The sequence below is a fragment of the Odocoileus virginianus genome, chromosome 8 (genome assembly GCF_023699985.2).
Source record: "Odocoileus virginianus isolate 20LAN1187 ecotype Illinois chromosome 8, Ovbor_1.2, whole genome shotgun sequence".
NCBI classification, from domain to species: domain Eukaryota; kingdom Metazoa; phylum Chordata; class Mammalia; order Artiodactyla; family Cervidae; genus Odocoileus; species Odocoileus virginianus.
Genome location: NC_069681.1, coordinates 39,062,343 through 39,074,453, shown reverse-complemented (window position 1 = coordinate 39,074,453; position 12,111 = coordinate 39,062,343). Strand labels below are relative to the sequence as shown.

The 12,111-nt window shown below is 42.9% G+C and overlaps 1 protein-coding gene and 1 pseudogene across 3 annotated transcripts in view; one reads left to right on the top strand and one right to left on the bottom strand.

Moving 5' to 3' along the window:
* Positions 1-12,111, bottom strand: part of ABCC4 (ATP binding cassette subfamily C member 4 (PEL blood group)) — a 187,061-nt gene that overhangs the window by 171,771 nt on the left and 3,179 nt on the right. The gene's annotated exons all lie outside the window — the stretch shown is intronic.
* LOC110131649 (uncharacterized) lies at positions 10,149-10,800 on the top strand (annotated as a pseudogene).

Below are 12,111 nucleotides of genomic sequence, written 5' to 3'. Positions count from 1 at the left end.
GGGCAGAGGGGTCCTCAGTCTTGGCTGAGCCCAAGGGAGCCCCCATGCCCCTCGGAACCCTCGGCCTACTCTTCCTCCAACCCACTGCAAAAGCACTGTAACCACTCTATCGTCTTGGCTACCTAAGACGGTGAGGGTGCGGGTCATCTGGGGGAACTGCCAGCCTCTCCACCTGACCCAGGGCTTTAAAGTGCCTGGCTGCTCAAAGTGCCCTTGTGTTGGCTTTCTGTTCAGCTGGCTCAGCCGGAGGTAAGCGCCTTCACTGGCTGGACTCGCATACACCTTCCAGAGACCCCTTAGGCACTGTGCCTCCAGCCCCAGTGACTGTGCATTCCCCCGGGTCCCACGGCTGGGAGGGACCAAGCAACCCAGATGCCCACGTGCCACCTCCAGGAGCACACACTCTCCTTGCAGCTTTCCCAGCCATCCCTCTCGCGTACAAATCACAGGTCAGGGATTATCTTAGAAGGATACCTAGGAGAGGGAGAGGGAGAGGGAGAGGGAGAGGGAGAGAGAGAGAGAGAGAGAGAGAGAGAGAGAGGGAGAGAGAGAGAGAGAGAGAGAGAGTGTGTGTGTGTGTGTGTGTGTGTGTGAGAGTTGCTCAGTCATGTCCAGCTCTTTGTGACCCCATGGGATCTCCAGGCAAGAATACTGGAGTGGGTTGCCATTCCCTTCTCCAGGGGATCTTCCCAACCCAGGGACTGAACCCACTGGAGAGGGAGGAGCATATTTTATGGAATATGAACTTACCTCTGTTAGAGTGACCATATTATTAATCATTCAACCTAAGATACTTCAAGGAGTAAAACAGGGTGCTGTTAATAACTACAGTGTGATAAAGGGGTATAAATCGGGACTGTCCTGGGCAACCCAGGAGTTGAGGTACCTGAAACAGGCAAAAAGGAGCAACTTTTAGAAAACAGAGATTGAGAACAGCTCTACAAGGTCAGGTGATCAAAAATTTTACTATTAATCTGATTTCAAATCAAATCAAGGTTTTTTTTTCCCCTTTGGGAGGGAGAGGAGCAGAAGGGAGGCTGCCATATCATATCATTTCCTTCCAAAATAAAAAGATACAGGAATTCCCTAGCAACCCAGCAGTTACAACTCCAAGCTCTCACCGCTAAGAGCTGGGGTTTGATCTCTGGTCAGGGAATGAAGATCCTACAAGCTGCATGGCCCAGCCAAAAAAACAAAAATAAACAAAATAAACAAAATTTTTAAAATAAGATGCAAGTGCAAGAATACTAGGATCCTGGCCTGTCAAAAGACCAGGATAGAAGGAACACAAACCCTTTGCTCTACAATCAAGTAAAATGCTAAGATCCATTAGGAACCGGGGGACAGGTCAGAAATTTAAGACTGAACATCAACACCAGATTGTTAAATGTAGGAATAAAGCCATCATTTTAAGTGCAATATGCTTTTGGAGATGGACTTCTTGAGAGAATTTCTGCACAAATGAAGATACAATATAGCTTTTTTACAAGCACCACCTGTTCTCTTCTTGGCTCACACCACTCTTCGAGCTGTATGTAACTCATCCTCCTCTGCCTTCCAAGGATCTCTGGCGCTTGACTTTCAACATCTGAAGCTGAAACAACAGCCTCCTCCCCATTTACAAATTTGTGTTGCTTTGGACATGAAGTTTTTTTAACCTCTCTGCACCTCAGTTTCTTCAGCTGGAGGCAAAGAAAGTGGCTGCCCTTGGCCAGTCTTTTATCGATACAAACGTTAATCACGGTTGTGGTAGTGTTCCACCTGGTAGTATAGAAATCTGCTTAAGGTAGCAAGGTATTCTTGAAGATCTCAGTGGGTCCCTGAGTGCTCAGCATGGCTGTGCCCACAATGAGAGGAGACCCTGCTTCTTACTTCCGCGGGAAGGGAGCTGACAGAGGAAATGGAGGGGAGGGAGGCCAGGCCTTCCACTGATAATCCTCAACCCACATCTTCAAAGATCACCAAACCTCACTGCACGTGGACTTCTGTGGAAACCAGTAAATGGGGTTGACTTTCTGAGGCGGGAGGAAGGAACAGCAGAGATAAAAAACAAAACAGAGGAACTTTCCCTGCAAACCCAGGGGTTGAAATGCCACACTTCCAGTGCAGGGGGCAGGGGTTCAATCCCTGGCCAGGGAACTAAAAATTCCACATTCCCCACCGCACAGCCAAAAGATTAAAAAAAAATTAATAAATTTAAAAGCTTAAAAATAAGCTACAAAATAAAGCAGAGAACACAGAAGGCAGGGGCTTCAGAAAGCAGAAAGAGGTCTGGGGAAGTGAGCACAGAGGAGGCAGGAAGTGTGGAGGATGACAGCTTCCTGCCTGGAGGCCGCCACCAGCCTGGAGGGGCTGCCGACCTCACTCGGGCACACGCTCCACCGCGCTTGGGCTGGTGGGTTCTGCCACATACAGGGGGCTGCAGCAGTGCTCACGTTCACCTCTGCCTGCCTTGACATTCTTGCCAGAATTCAGCCTAAACACGTGAGCAGGAGGAAACCACATTGTGGCTTTAAACCACAGACTGGCTGTCTGTGTGGCTCTGGGCCAGCTGAATTCAACCTGTCTGTGGACACCCCACCCCCCCGTTCGCCTGCCACCAACTTCTCAGAGTAAGACTTTCCAGAAGAATCAGCCAGAGATGACTGGGAGTCACAGAATAGTGAGGCCGGCCTCGGGTTCACCCTCACTGTGCAGGTGGAGTTCAGTCTCACCCACAGGAGCCTCACCTACCCTTCTCAGACCACTCTTTCCACACACATTCAGTACTAGGTACTAGTTCCTCACTTTGCTCTGCCCTTACTAAAGAGGCCAGTTCCCAGAAACCAAAAGCAACTGATTCCCTTTTTGTGTCTGTTAGCGGGCGGCTCTGCGGGATCCCTTCCGGCTGCACTTCATCCTTCCTGGAAGGGTTTCCAAGAAGGTCTCCCCCTTTACAGGAAAGGAATCCCTCCTGAGGAACGGGGCTGATGAGAAAGCGGCCCTGCGGAATTTCCCTTCAAAACACTCAACTTACTCTCTAAGTGGCTCCTAGCAGAGAAGACCAAATCCACTCAGAGAGGGAGGGAGGGAGGGTTTTGCAATAATCCTCACTGTCCCCATTTATTGAGGACTTGATATGCAACAGGCACTTACCTGGACTATTAAAAATGCATTATGTTTTACAGGTGAACAGTGTTGCTCAACGAACACTTAGAACTCATATAAACGCCACCTGTGTAACCTATGGCACTGATACGCCAACCCCTGCAGGCCCAGGCTTAAGTTTTAAGCCATCTCCCTTCTATTTAAGCAAGCTCCCAGAGTTTTTGAGCAAGCTCTGGGAGTTGATAATAGACAGAAAAGCCTGGCATGTTGCAGTCCATGGGGTCACAAAGAGTCGGACATGATTGAGCAACTGAACTGAATTTCTGTTTAAAAACAGGACAGTTGGTGGGAGAGAGAAGGAAGTAAGATAGGGAATGGTTCAGGCCAAAATGGCCATATTGTAGAAGATACCTCAAATTATAACCATTGTTACATGTGTGCAATTTTATTTAACAGTACTGCGTACATAGTGGACAAGTTCTTACATGAAATATCTAGTCTTTCTAGATATTTAGAAGTGTTTAATGCATTTAAAAGTAAAAGTAGTGTAATAACGCTTCTTGTAAATAGCTTTTTAAAACTGATGGGAAATACTGTAATTGGAAATGAAATTGTTAAACCTCCTCTCTGAACAGAAAAAAACAAAACAGGACAGACAACTTTCTCTTTACAGAAGAAAAATCCCTTGAGAAATCCCTTCAGTAGAAGTTTAAAGTCGTAGCCAGTTGGGTTTATCACATAATCTGTCACATCCTCACCAACTAAACACACCAACAAGGGTCTGAAAAATAAAAGCAATTTATTGGGTGAGCAACTTTATGTTCATGAGCTTCCTGTTGACAAATGTGAGATTTCCACTCAATCACCCTTATAAACTCGGTCAATCCAGGCATTCTATGTGCCTCAGGTGAGGAAATACACACAGCAACAGAGGTCATAGCCCATACTCTGGAATTTGTCACCTTGACTTAACTCTGAGCTCCTCAATGTCCTACATTGGTAAAAGGAAGACAAAATCAGGTACAACAAGGGTTTACTGTAAGGATTCAAGGACCAAGTATATCTGTCTCCGCACACAGGAAGCCCCCTCCCTCCCCAGTACCTTGTTGAGTCCCAAAAAGAGTGAACAAGCCAGTTCTCATGCTTTGAGAGGAACTTAAAAACGGGTGCAGATATTGAAAATATGTAGGTTATTTTCAAGTATCGTTTGATATTGGTTTCTAACATAATTCCACAGTAATAAGAGAACAGACTCTCTGATTTCAATACCTTTAGACCATGGAAGTTCTGCCCTTGTTTCATGACCCTGGATATGTATCAGGGTCTCCTCGACACTGGAGAGATTTATCATCTATGGGAACTTGAGCAGAATTTGCATCCTGCTGTTGTATGAAAATTGTATAAATCTTAACCATGTTGAACTGGTTCATAGTGCTTTTCGGGTCTGCTATATCCTACTTTTCTGTCTATTCATTCTATTAGTTTTTGAGAGTTTGACATTGAAAACTCCAACAAAAAGATTTTAATTTATCTACTTAAAAAGTAAATAAAGTGGGAGGGACCAGGCACTCAAATTTTAGGGCCAACAAGGTGAGTCAATCATATTGAGGGCTGAGAAACTGCTGTATACTCACTAGTAAGAAGAGCACTGGCAAGTTTAACAGATAATTTTAGTTGCTCAGTTGGTCCGACTCTTGGCGACCCCATGGACTATAGCCCGCCGGGCTCCTCTGTCCATGGACTTCTCCAGGCAAAACTAGTAAAGTGGATAGCCATTCTCTTCTCCAGGGGATCTTTCCTGACCCAGGGATCAAACTCATTACGGAAAACACTAAAAGGGGTTTATCTTACTCAAAGAGGAAACCCATAGTAACAGCCTCATGGTAAGAAGGACAGTGTTCTCTGGCTCCATCGAAAAGTTACAGGCAAGACTTAGGGTGAAAATGTTCCACACATCACAGAGCAGACATAGCCTGGGAGAAAGACACACAGGTGTAAAAACTTAACTGCAGAGAAACCTCAATTACACAGCTGGGAGACCAGGAGGGGGAGCTCTCATGCCTGCAACAATATCAGAGACCAGTGGTAAGAAGTAACAATCTTTCTTTCCTGGCAAGGATTCAGCCAATGAAAAGCCATAGACGCTGGTTACTACAATAGCTCTCCCAAGTCTCCTTTCCCTCTATAAGAGTTCTCCTTCCTGCTCCTTTGGAGACTTGGACATGGATTCCCATGGCTGCAGACACTGAACTGCAATTCTCTGCTGTTCCCACATAAACCCATCTTTGCGGGAGAAATATCTTGACAGTCTGTTTCAGGTCAACAAAAGGAAGGGAGTCAACACATTGGGGGACCCGTGGATGATGACTCAGAAAAAAGCAAATTATTCACTTGACACATCTGAATGGACACTAGTCGATATCTCTCAGGCTGATCAGATGTGGAATATAAAAACCCCAATATCAAGAATAAACTACAGGAGTTAAATCTCTTACACTGTTTATTTCACTGTAAGGACTTAGTAGTAGTAGTAGTTTAGTCGCTAAGTCGTGTCCGACTCTTGCGACCCCGTGGACTGTAGCCTGCCAGACTCCTCTGGCCTTGGAATTCTCCAGGCATGAATACTGGAGTGGGTTGCCATTTCCTTCTCCAGGGGATCTTCCCAACCCAGGAATGGAACCCAGGTCTCCTGCATTGCAGGCAGATTCTTTACAGACTGAGCTATGAGGGAAGCCCAAGGACTTAGTAGTAAAATTTAATACACCTTTAGGGTGATCCTTCTGCATCTTCCTTGGAGCTGGAGTTATCGTATAAAATCACCAAAAGTAATCAAACTAAATGCCTAAGAGGACTTCCTTGGGGTTCAGTGTCTAAGATGCCACACTCCCAATGCAGGGGACCCAGGTTCAAGCCCTGGCCAGTAAATTAGATCCCATTTACCCAAATGAAGAGTTCGTATGCCCCAACTAAGATCCAACTTAGCCAAATTAATTAATTTTAAAAAATTAGATATGTGTCTAAAAAGGGGGAACAGAACAAAGCCAGAGAAAGAGCCCTGGAGAGCTCACCCAGACTCCACCAACAACATGTGGATTTTTGACTGTTAATGAACAACCAGATTCATACAAGTGGTATTCTGAAAATGGTGCAAAGAATCCTAGTTTGAAATTAAACATTTCTATGTATTCACAATCAATAGTTACTGAGGACCTAACAGAACCAACCTCCTTAAACCATCTCGGCACTCAGCTAGTTCACATCCCCCTATGACATCAGCTTCTTTGACAAGAGTCTCTGGAGTCTGTCTTGACACCAATGGCAGTTTCCACATCCACACTTCCTTTGCAAGCAGACAGTTCACTGACTGAGGCGTGGTCAGTGTCAGGGAAGTTACAATTTAAGGCAAAATGGTTGTCTGAGGATGACTTACAAATAGCTGAGAAGAGAAGCGAAAGGCAAAGGATAAAAGGAAAGATATATGTCCATCTGAACGCAGAGTTCCACAGAATATCATGGAGAGATAAGAAAACCTTCCCAAGTGATCAATGCCAAAAAATACAGGAAAAACAATAGACTGGGAAAGACTAGAGATCTCTTCAAGAAAATTAGAGATACTAAGGGAACATTTCAATGCAAAGATGGGCTCAATAAAGGACAAAAGCAGTATGGACCTTAGAGAAGTAGAAGATATTTTAAAAAGGTGGCAAGAATACACAGTAGAACTATACAAAAAAGATCTTAATGACCCAGATAACCACGATGCTGTGATCACTTACCTAAAGCCAGATATCCAGGAGTGCGAAGTCAAGTGGGCCTTAGAAAGCATCATTATGAACAACACTAGTGGATGTGATGAAATTCCAGCTGAGCTATTTCAAATCCTAAAAGATAATGATGTGAAGGTGCTGCACTCAATATGCCAGTAAATTTGGAAAAATCAGCAGTGGACACAGGACTGGAAAAGGTCACTTTTCATTCCTATCCCAAAGAAAGGCAATGCCAAAGAATGTTTAAACTACCGCAAAACTGCAGTCATCTCTCCCGCTAGCAAAGTAATGCTCAAAATTCTCCAAGCCAGGCTTGAACAGTACATGAACTGAGAACTTCCAGGTGTTCAAGTTGGATTGAGAAAACGTAGAGGAACCAGAGAAAGTTGCCAACATCTGTTGGATCATCAAAAAAGCAAGAGAGTTCCAGAAGAACACCTACTTCTGTTTCATTGACTACACCAAAACCTTTTCACAACAAACTGTGGAAAGTTCTTCAAGAGATATGAATACCAGACCACCTGACCTGCCTCTTGAGAAATCTGTATGCAGGTCAGGAAGCAACAGTTAGAACCAGACATGAAACAATGGACTGGTTCCAAATTGGGAAAGGATTATGACAAGGCTATATATTGTCACCCTGCTTATGTAACTTATATGCAGAGTACATCATGCAAAATGCTAAGCTGGATGAAGCACAAGCTGAAATCAAGACTGCTGGGAGAAATATCAATCACCTCAGATATGCAGATGACACCACCCTTATGGCAGAAAGTGAAGAGGAACTAAAGAGCCTCTTGATGAAAGTGAAAAAGCTGGCTTAAAATTCAACATTCAAAAAAAGAGATCATGGCATCTGGTCCCATCACTTCATGGCAAATAGATGGAGAAATAGTGGAAACAGTGGCAGACTTTATTTTGGGGGGCTCAAAAATCACTGAAGATAGTGACTGCAGCCATGACATTAAAAGGGGCTTACTCCTTAGAAGAAGAACTATGACCAACCTAGACAGCATATTAAAAAGCAGAGACATGACTTTCCTGACAAAGGTCCATACAGTCAAAGCTATGGATATCCAGGAGTGTGAAGTCAAGTGGGCCTTAGAAAGCATCATTATGAACAACACTAGTGGATGTGAAATTCCAGCTGAGCTATTTCAAATCCTAAAAGATAATGATGTGAAGGTGCTGCACTCAATATGCCAGTAAATTTGGAAAAATCAGCAGTGGACACAGGACTGGAAAAGGTCACTTTTCATTCCAATCCCAAAGAAAGGCAATGCCAAAGAATGTTTAAACTACCGCAAAACTGCAGTCATCTCTCCCGCTAGCAAAGTAATGCTCAAAATTCTCCAAGCCAGGCTTGAACAGTACATGAACTGAGAACTTCCAGGTGTTCAAGTTGGATTTAGAAAACGTAGAGGAACCAGAGAAAGTTGCCAACATATGTTGGATCATCAAAAAAGCAAGAGAGTTCCAGAAGAACACCTACTTCTGTTTCATTGACTACACCAAAACCTTTTCACAACAAACTGTGGAAAGTTCTTCAAGAGATATGAATACCAGACCACCTGACCTGCCTCTTGAGAAATCTGTATGCAGGTCAGGAAGCAACAGTTAGAACCAGACATGAAACAATGGACTGGTTCCAAATTGGGAAAGGATTATGACAAGGCTATATATTGTCACCCTGCTTATGTAACTTATATGCAGAGTACATCATGCAAAATGCTAAGCTGGATGAAGCACAAGCTGAAATCAAGACTGCTGGGAGAAATATCAATAACCTCAGATATGCAGATGACACCACCCTTATGGCAGAAAGTGAAGAGGAACTAAAGAGCCTCGTGATGAAAGTGAAAAAGCTGGCTTAAAATTCAACATTCAAAAAAAGAGATCATGGCATCTGGTCCCATCACTTCATGGCAAATAGATGGAGAAATAGTGGAAACAGTGGCAGACTTTATTTTGGGGGGCTCAAAAATCACTGAAGATAGTGACTGCAGCCATGACATTAAAAGGGGCTTACTCCTTAGAAGAAGAACTATGACCAACCTAGACAGCATATTAAAAAGCAGAGACATTACTTTCCTGACAAAGGTCCATACAGTCAAAGCTATGGCTTTTTCAATAGTCATGTTTGGATGTGAGAGTTGGACCATAAAGAAAGCTGAGCACCAAAGAACTGATGCTTTTGAACTGGTGTTAGAGAAGACTCTTCAGAGTCCCTTGGACAGCAAGGAGATCAGTCAATCCAAAAAGAAATCAGTCCTGAATATTCACTGAAAGGACTGATGCTGAAGCTGAAGCTCTAACACTTTGGCCACCTGATGTGAAGAGCCGACTCATTAGAAAAGACCCTGATGCTGGGAAAGAAAAGGCAGGAGAAGGGGACAACGGAGGATGAGATGGTTGGATGGCATCACTGACTCAATAGATATGAGTTTGAGCAAACTCTGAGAGATGATGGACGGGGAAGCCTGGTGTGCTACAGTCCATGGGGTCGCAAAGAGTCAAACACAACTGAGCAACTGAACTCACTGACTGATGGGACAAGTGCATCTGGTCCAAGATCCTACTCAACCCTCATCTCTGTGGATAGGTCCTGTACTAACCCTCAACCTGCTGGCCTCTGGGATGAAGGTGGTGGAGAAATGCAGAGCACACCCCAGAGGGCTGAATTGCAGGACAGCAGGGACATCACCAGGGAGAGTCTCAGCAGACTGGACAATCCAGTCCCCAGCTGGACACGGTTCATTAACAAGTGCTCCTTATTTCCAGTAATGGGGATGAGCAAGAATTATTCAATAAACCATGACAGGAAAATGGGCCGTTTCGGGAAACAATGAAATTCTAGCTGGCTTTATTGTTAGAAATGAAATAAGATTAAAATAAAATGCTTACAGAGATTTAAATGATGCTGGGATTTTACGAAGACATATTATAAAAGCAACAGGAGAAACCAAAAAGAAAAGCTTGATATACTTAATGACATATAATTTAAAACCTCTAAATTCAGAGAAAATTTGTAAAATTATAAGTGCTGTTACAAGTTATTTCAAAAAAAATCTATTAATACACAATTCAAAAAAAAAAGTCAACAGGCACCAAAAAAATGTTCCATTTTTACAAATCAAACAAATTGAAATGAAAAGTGTTTGATATTATCGGACTTCCTGGGGGTCCAGTGGTTAAGACTCTACTCTTAGCTTGGGCGGCGGGAGGAGAGGCAGCGGTCAGGCTATTCGGCTTCGCGAAGGCTCTCGGCGCGGCGCGGCCCTCAGGCACTCGGCTCTCGCCCACCCCGCCGCCACGATGCCCAAGAGGAAGGTCACCTCCGCAGAGGGTGCGGCGAAGGAGGAGCCCAAGAGGAGATCGGCGAGGTTGTCAGCTAAACCGGCTCCTGCAAAAGTGGAAACGAAGCCAAAAAAGGCGGCGGGAAAGGATAAATCTTCAGACAAAAAAGTGCAAACTAAAGGGAAAAGAGGAGCAAAGGGAAAACAGGGGGAAGTGGCCAACCAAGAGACTAAAGAAGACTTGCCTGCAGAAAATGGAGACTAAAAACGAGGAGAGCCCAGCCTCTGATGAAGCAGAAAAGAAGCCAAGTCTGATTAATAACCATAGGCTCAGTCCTGTCAGTGGTCCCTGTTTCCCTTCTTGTACAATCCAGAGGAATATTTTTATCAACTATTTTGTAAATTCAAGGTTTTTAGTAGCTCTAGAAACATTTTTAAAAAGGAGGGAATCCCACCTCATCCCAGTTTTTAAGTGTAAATGCTTTTCTTTAAGAGGTGAAATCATTTGCTGGTTGTTTATTTTTTGGTACAACCAGAAAATAGTGGGATATTGGATATGGGAGGCTTTGATTGTCTTGGGTGTCAGCTTAACATTCCATAGATGGGGGGTAGCTTTTATATCCTATAATACAAAAGCATACTAAATGGCAGTTTGGAGTCAGTTGTGCATTTAACGTCCTGAACACTTTAAATTACTTCTCTTCCCATATTGTTTTGGTAGAATTATTTCCTACAGCAAACCACTTTTTGATCTTGGCTCTCCTGGTCAGAATTTTGTGCACTATACTATAACATCTTTGGTCGTGGTAGTCCAGTTTTCCTAGTAACTTGGTTAATGTGCTGTGAAAGATTGACAGTTTGGGTATGTAGTGTATATGATATTAAATTGTGAATCAGTGGGACTTATGATGTAACAACATATCAATATTTGAAGATATTGGTACTTGATATCCTGATAAGGAAAGTTTGCTCCAAATTTTAAGCTGGAAAGTCACTGGAATAACTGTTAAGAATCACAACTACATGATATTTTAGATTTCTGGTACGTATGTGAGAATTGTGTACAAATTGAAATGTCTGTGTAGTGATCCTCAAAACAACCAATAAAATCTCAGTTATAAAAAAAAAAAAAAAAAAGACTCTACTCTTCCACTGCCAAGGGGCATAGGTTCCATCCCCAGCCAGGGAACTAAGATCCTGGATGCCTCATGGCAGGGGCCAAAAAACAAAAACTGTTTGATATTAACTTTAGACCTCGAAGAATTAATTTAGGTATTCAAAGTTGATACTTAAATAAGCTCACAAACAGCTGTGAAGAGTGTAAACTGGTTTGAACCTATGGGAAACAATTTGGCCTTTCACTGGTCATTTTACACCTGAGAATATAGAAAAATGAAAGATGCACCACAATACAAGATCATGGATATTCATCACATCATAATCAGCAATGAACTGTGATAAACAAAAATGAAAGACTGAATAAATTGCAATTAAATACCATGTTTTAAAGATTTGTATTAAATATTAACCATAGAAAATTAAGAAGGCGTCAAGATTCAAAACTATTTTTATACAAAAGATGAATATGGATAAGCAGGTGTGCATAAAAATTTCTAGGGGAAAGACTAAGAAACAAAGTATCAGTAAGTGTGCTTGGCTAATAAAAACAAATCTTATTCTTCTTGCTTTATAGTTTTAAATTTCTTACAAAAATAGAAAAAAATGTATATTCTTCTACAAAATCCACAACAATTACCAACACCCATATTGGTAAAAGTCACCAAAATCCATATCCTTATACCCTATCTGCAAACTGCTATGAAACACTAAACCACAGATGAAATTTAAAGTATATACCCAATAAGAACATGAAAACTCGACTTTTCTCTACAAGGTGGGCCTTCTCTCTGGGCAAAACTTCCTGGCTGGGCTCAGTTCATCATTCCCTTGGTAGCAGTTGG